The sequence below is a fragment of the Scylla paramamosain genome, chromosome 25, assembly GCF_035594125.1.
Source record: "Scylla paramamosain isolate STU-SP2022 chromosome 25, ASM3559412v1, whole genome shotgun sequence".
Taxonomy (NCBI): Eukaryota; Metazoa; Arthropoda; class Malacostraca; order Decapoda; family Portunidae; genus Scylla; species Scylla paramamosain.
The window spans coordinates 19,470,361-19,477,686 of record NC_087175.1 but is presented as its reverse complement, the minus strand read 5'-3'; the positions used below and the strand labels follow the sequence as shown (position 1 = coordinate 19,477,686).

General features: G+C 41.0%; 1 non-coding gene across 1 annotated transcript; it reads right to left on the bottom strand.

The window, feature by feature from the left end:
• Positions 1-4,259: 4,259 nt before the first annotated feature.
• On the bottom strand, positions 4,260-4,328 carry Trnal-caa (transfer RNA leucine (anticodon CAA)). Its single transcript has one exon. It is a non-coding gene; the product is annotated as a tRNA-Leu (tRNA).
• Positions 4,329-7,326: the final 2,998 nt, after the last annotated feature.

Genomic DNA, 7,326 nt, shown 5'->3' with positions numbered 1-7,326 from the left:
ATATTTACACAAATAAGTTAAATAATGTAGAAAGTATAATTTTTTTCTTTACTGATGAGAAAGACAAGGTTCTGAACACATTAACTAAAATCAAACAATAATATCTAAACAAAGACAGGAAAAAATTAATAAAAAATGGTGACATAAATAAGTTAATATAAGCTATGGCAGAATAATTAAATTTTGAGCTGCTGAATGAGAGAGAGAGAGAGAGAGAGAGAGAGAGAGAGAGAGAGAGAGAGAGAGAGAGAGAGAGAGAGAGAGAGAGAGAGAGAATTCTGAATACGCTAACTAGAATGAAACAATAACATCTAAACGAAGGGAAAGGAAAAAAAAATGATAACGCATGTAACTTCACTATGGCATGGTAGAAAGTTGAATTTCTGCACCGTCTAAAAGAGAAATGGTTCTGAACACGCTAACTAGAATGAAACAATAATATTTGAACGAAGGCACAAGAAAACAAATAAATAAAGAAATTAACAAGTAAATATTAGTAAAAATAAGTTAGGTATCTTAAAAAGTTAATTAAAAAAAAAAAAGAGAAATTATTTTGAACATACTAACTAGAATGAAACAATAACATCTAAAAGAATTTAAAAGGAATATAACATTTGAACGGAAGCAAATAAAAAAAAAATTACAAATGTTAGATACGTCAATTTAGAAAGCCAAAATTTTGAACACGCTATCTAGAATGAAACGACATTTAAAGGAAGCCAAAGGAAGCAGCGCAAAAATCAACAAAGTCACAAGCAAGTTAGACAAGCCAACGTGTTGATACGAAGCTGTGAGCGGGAAAGCAAACACCGAAGTTCCTTAGTGTGTTGTGTTATGTTTTCCTTCGTCACTCAAGGTTTGCTGCCCAACTTCGCTTGTTTTATTTCCAACCGCAATCGCTCTGTTTTGTTTTGTCTCTTTTTTTTCATTTCCTGTTGCTGGGCCTCAAATCAATCAGTCACTTTCCTGGAGATGTTATTGTTTCCTCTGATTCTTTCTGTGTCATATTTTTCTTTCTCTTTTCGTTATTCTTTTATGTGTTTTGGTCCAATTTTCTCGTCTTTCATCCTTTTCTCATCTCTTTGTCTATGTCTGTTTTTTTATGATTTCTTTGATGTATTTTGCTTCTGTTTCTTTTTGTTTCGTATAAATTCACCCGTGTGTTTTCTTTATTTCCTCAAGATGTCATGATCTTTTCCTAATATTTCTTATTCCAAGACAGCTCCTTTATTTTCATTATTTCTTTACTATTTCTATCACTTTCTCTATTTCACGATTTTCTTCATAGTGTTTCATAATTTCCTCCAGGCTTTTCTGTTTTCGTGAATCATGCTTTTTCCCTTTTATTTTGTTTCATATAATTTCATTAGCTTTTTGCCTTTTCTTGTTCCAAATACATGTTTTTTTTTTCTTAGCATTTTATCTTTTTTTTTTCCCATATCGATTCCTTTTATTTAACTTTTTTTTTTTTTTAAGATATTCTGGTCTCATTTCTTATCACTTAATCTTAATCACATCGCTTCCTGTGTGGCATTTTTGTTTTGTTTGTTTTTGTTTATTTGCTATTTCTTCAAGATGCTCTGTTCTCATTCTCTTTGATTCACTCCCAATTCTTTGCTCTGTTTTCATAATTCTCTTCAGTATATTCTGCCCTCATTTCCAACTGTTTAATCTCATTGCCATTACTTTCTATTGGCCTTTTGCTCCTCCTCCAGCATCTTTCGCTCCCGTTCCCTCTTCTTTCATTCCGCTGCAATCTCTTGTTCCATTATCGTGATTTCTTGCAGGTATTTTCCCCCAGCTTCCATCTTCGACATCTTCTCTTCTTAATTCCCTCAGTAATGGCAGTAAATCGCAAGCCATGAGCGAACCCTGGAGTTTTTCGTCTTTCCAGTTTCCGTCACTGCCTTGTGTTCACTGCCGCATTGCGCCCTTCATTCCCCATTTGTGCGCCACATTTCCTCTCCCCAAGTATCATTCGAGGTTCTCATGAGTATCCAAAAAATATTGCTGCTTTTATCTTTATTGCCGTCCTGGCCTCTTTTTCTCGGGGCGTCTAATCTTTATAACTTCTCTCCCTCCCTCCCTCTCTCTCTCTCTTTCTCCCTCCCCTCTCTCTTTCTCTCTCTCTGAATTCCACGAGATGGCGAAGCACTGAAAAGTATCGGCAAACTTCTAAAAACCTTTATCGCTCCACCAGTCTCATCGCGTCGCCCTGACTTTTTCTTGCTTTCATGGCCGTTCAAGTTGTAAAAGCCTTTGACAGAAGCAGTCTGAAATTGAGGTTAAGTCTGCTCCAATAAGCTGGATGGATAGCTAACCTCCATCCTGCCTCGCCGATATATGACCCCTTTGTTGCAACGCCCTGAATCTAATCAATGTATCTATCTGTGCGTCTCTCTATCGCGTCCTCCTTTGCTTCAGGCCTAAGACGAGCGACTGTCTGGGGAGAAGGCGTGACAGTGATGGCCGCTGGCTGGGTGAAGACAAGGAGATTGCTTAAGTAATGGCGCAGCAACAAGGAGGTCATGATAGTGCCGGAATGGGTGAAGAGAGAAAGCACCACTTTCCCCCATAGAGTAACCGGCGTGAACTAGAAACGAACTTGCAATCTTCCGTCACTGAATCGAGCACGGTACAGAAGTCCACTCCACTCCACAGTCATCGCCCACTAGTTGGCACTGTTAGGTTTCGTTTATGCTCATCAGTGTGTGACAAACGACGGAGGTGAGATCAGATGTAGCAGTGGGAATGTGGCAGCCAAAATAAGTTGAGTTTCCGTGGCTGGGTGTGTCAGTCAAAACGCAGGATACTTAAGAGACAAAACAGGACGTCAACACAATCTGACCAAGCATTCAAGTAGTTCCTTAGATCGTAACGCCCCCTACACGGCAATCTATCAATTGCCAGATTCATGTGCTCGGCTGAACAACATCACAAGCTGGGAGGAGTCAGATGTAATCCACATAAAAACCCATACCAAATGTCAAGAGACATAGTCATCTCTCTAGTCGCTTTAATCTGTGAAGATTTTTTTTTTTTTTTATTATAAGAGATACACAGCAGAGATTGATTTTGTTTGAGGGTGACTGCATTCGCAGGAAGATGGTAGAAAATTCAAAAGACTCAAGAGCGTGGGCTCGCGAGCAAGTTAGGTCGTTGTGCATATATCCGCAACATTCAGCTTCAGATTGAAAGTGAAGATAGAGAAAGTAGAAGTGAACAGAGAAAGGGCTACTGCCAGTTGCCTCAGACACTTGTGTTTTGGTAAGAAAAAGATGAGGCTTAGTAGAGGAAAGCTTGCCAGTTAGATCTCACACTGTGAATGCTACAGAAGTAGGTCGATACCAGAAGAACAGTCCAGCTGCTGGTCCCATCTCCAGACAGAGACTAAGAGGCTAGTGCAGGAGTCGCCATATTAAAATTCTGAATTGTGAGTGAAAGGTGTACATGTAGAGTTGCGTAAAGGAAGAGAGTTGTCTTTAAAGAGCAGACCGTGACTGACCTTTTGTGCTGTGAGACGCCAAGTAAAAAAATAAATAAATAAATAAATACTCGATAACCTTTAAAACATTTGGCTTGAAATAAACAGTTTGTCTCCCTGGGAAGAGTGAGGTCAGAGCGTCCTCGTCATCACGTTACTGGGAAGTAAGTAAAATCGAGGCAGCTTCCGGTATGAGGGGTTGGAATCACATTCTCTTCAGCCAGACGATATGGAGTCTGGTCCCTCCTCAGGTTCCCCGAACACGTCAGTCCACAGCCGCACGTAATGCACGCTACCTTCTGATGGGCTGCTTAGCGGGGAGTGGTGCGCTCCCTCGCTTCCCTCTGGGTCTTGCTGTAGCTCCTTGCTCCCCTCTACGGTGCTGTGGGTGTTGGTGACCACTGTTACTTCGGTAGTACGGAACAAATTGGCCCAAAGTCGCACATAATGGTTGCAAGCTTGTTCTTCTGCGCTGTTCGCCTCGCTTTCCCTTCTGTTCCGTTCGGAGAGGGGAGGGCTGTGTGTGTGTGTGTGTGTGTGCGCGTGTGTGTGTGTGTGAGTGTGTGATTCACCTACGGTCGTCTGCTGATCACCCAGCCAACCGTTCCCATACGGAAAGAGTTCAGAGCTCATAGTGACCGATCTTTGGGTAGGACTGAGACCACTGACACACCACACACCGGGACAGCGAGGTCACAACTCCTCGGGTTACATCCCGTACCTACTTGCTGCTAGGTGAACAGGGGCTACACATTAGGAGCTCACCCATTTGCCTCGCCGCTGCCGGGATTCGAACCAGGGCCTTCTTGGTTTTGAGCCAAGCGTGCTAACCACTACACTACGCGGTGTGTGTGTGTGTGTGTGTGTGTGAGAGTCACAGAAACAAAAGAATATTAGGTAACTTTAAGATTAATCGAAACGAAACAAAACAAAAAGAAGAGGAAGTAAGAATGTCCGAAAAAAATACTGATTGATTGATTGATCTTTTATTGATAATATATACAATTTGTGCATTTATAGTGCAATACATAAATGCTCAGGTCCATTGAGATGTAGCTCTTGTATTGACCTTGTTAATTAATATTTCTTAGTGAACAAACATTACCTGAAGTAGACAATCTCTTCATATGTATACACACATAGAAAATACATTGACATATCCTTCCAAACCTTTTGGAAGACATCAAGGTAAAATAAATTTTCATATGTCGATAATTGGAAAAGTTTATACACCCTAGATAAGCATGCAAACAAAGTTACAGACTGAAGCAGATCTATGTAGAAACACACTCCCACATTTACACACGCCAAGATTGTCACTCAAACTCGCTCAGAATTCTGCAGATTTACTCTGACACACATTCCGAACACACACACACACACACACACACACACACACACACATACAAATACACTTGTCACTGACGTAAGCTGGTACAGACGAACACAAGCTGACACACGCAGACATGTACAAGCGAACACACGCATTAACACAACAATCACACCAGGCCCCTCCTCACCACAGCTTGTCATGCACACCATCCGCACCATAAACCTTCCCACTCTGTGATATATTTCCCCTAAAAATTTGTTCCTGTCAAGTAAATTTCCATGTACGATTTTCTAAGTCTTATTCTCTTTCCCAGGTAGAGCTCTTACACTGACAGACTGACCGTTTTATTTTATTCATTTCCTGCATCTTTCTTCCCGTTTGATTTATATTTGTTAGATTCTGGTTAGTTCTTAGGTATCATTTTCCTCGTTAAAATCTTAATTCTCTTTCTTTGCCGTAGTTCTTACACAGCAAAGGCGATTTTTTTTTATTGCTGTCATTTATATAAGTGTTTGTTCTTTTCATTTTACTGCATGCAAATCGAATGAAGTACAGTATTTTGTTTTGTATTCTCTATGCATTTTTGACGCAAACAATCTAACATTTTCACTCCCCGCACTTCTCTCTCCTTTCCTCTTCTCTTCCCCGGATCACTGCCCACGAGATAACAAAACTAGCTCTGTTCTTTTCGTCACGTTGTTCTCTCTGTGTCATTTATGCAGTATTTTTCACGAGCAATCTAACTAACTAATCTAGCAATCTAACATCCCATACTAATAACATTATTTCCCAGCTATCAGCATGCAATTAAAAAGATCTTGTTTTCTTCATGATCATAATATCTAGGATGCGTGCTATTAGAAAATATAACATCTTTTGTCTCTTATCCAATTTTTCACGTGAACTATCTAACACCTTTCATCTCTAATACATCTCACACTAACATTCTTTCCCTATTATCAGCATGCAAGTCAAGTAGAGCATCCCACTCCCAGTCCTCGCCTCAGTTCTCACGCATGCACTACATAAGCCCTGCAAGGTGACGGCGACTCCACGGGTTTCACTCTCAGATGGATTCCCCGGCTGAGTGCAAGACGCCTTCTCAGCTGAGCCTTGATTTAAGTGATTACATTAAGTGCCTTTCCCTTGATCGCTCCGGGCTGGGGCTTCACACAATGGCTGGCTGCAGTAAGTGTGTCTTCTCAGCATTAACATTAAGGCTTTCTGTGCGAGTTTATCAGAGGGGAGAGTGTAAAAATTTAGGGATTCAAACATACCTGACATAGACTGATGGATGGACAGATAGGCAGGTATAGATAGAAAAAGATAGATAGATTCTCTCTCTCTCTCTCTCTCTCTCTCTCTCTCTCTCTCTCTCTCTCTCTCTCTCTCTCTCTCTCTCTCTCTCTCTCTCTCTCTCTCTCTCACTCACACTCACACACACACACACACACACACACACACACACACACACACACACACACACACACACACACACACACACACACACACACACACTCGCTGCCTTTCATATCAAGCCGCCAACGCCACCTTTCACTCCATCACGGCGTCAATACCGCGCTGTGAAGAGGTCATCTGTACCTTTATGTGACGCGCGGTCCAGCCATCACTCGCAGCTTCATTGCACACACCACGCGTCCACCAGAATTTACTGTCAATTAACCAACTCATCAAATTACCCGTACACTTCATGCTTTATGTTTGCCGCTTGAGAGGAATACGAGTGTGTTAAGTCAATGAGGTGTGTGTGTGTGTGTGTGTGTGTGTGTGTAGGGGGATGGATAGGTGTGTGTGAGTATTCTTATTAGGTGTCTTTTTTTTTTCTTTTTCATAGGTCACGGTGATGATTAAATTTTACGTGTTCTCGTCTTTGTTTGAATATCACATCCTTGAAAACTCCAATAACCTCCACTAGAACCCGTTAAAATCTTACTAGAATCATAAAAACAACCTTGAAGACTCCAATAACCTCAAAAACTTCCACCGCAGCCTGTTAAACTGTCACTGGAATCATGGAAATATCCTTGAAAACCTTGATATTTCAATAACTTGCACTAGAGTCTCTTAAACACTCACTACAATCATAAAAAAACATCCTTGAAAACGAGCACCTGCATCTTTATCCCGCCTTCCCTCAGCACATTGAGAGAGGGAGAGGGAGGCGGGAAGCGGCAACAGTACTGGCGCGACTCGTCAAAAAGTGTCACGCTGGGATTGGTTTGATGCGTGTAACCGATTTGATGCCGTGATGGAAGGTTAGGGGTTTATACCAGAGAGAGAGAGAGAGAGAGAGAGAGAGAGAGAGAGAGAGAGAGAGAGAGAGAGAGAGAGAGGCATTCAGTCATCCAATCACCCACTCAGATAGCCACTCAGCTACCCGGATATAGAGCAAAAAGTGACAGGAATAATAAAACGCCATATGTAAAAAAATAAATAAATAAAATAAGAATGAAAGTAAAAGTAAACAAAATGAAAAATAATAATAAAT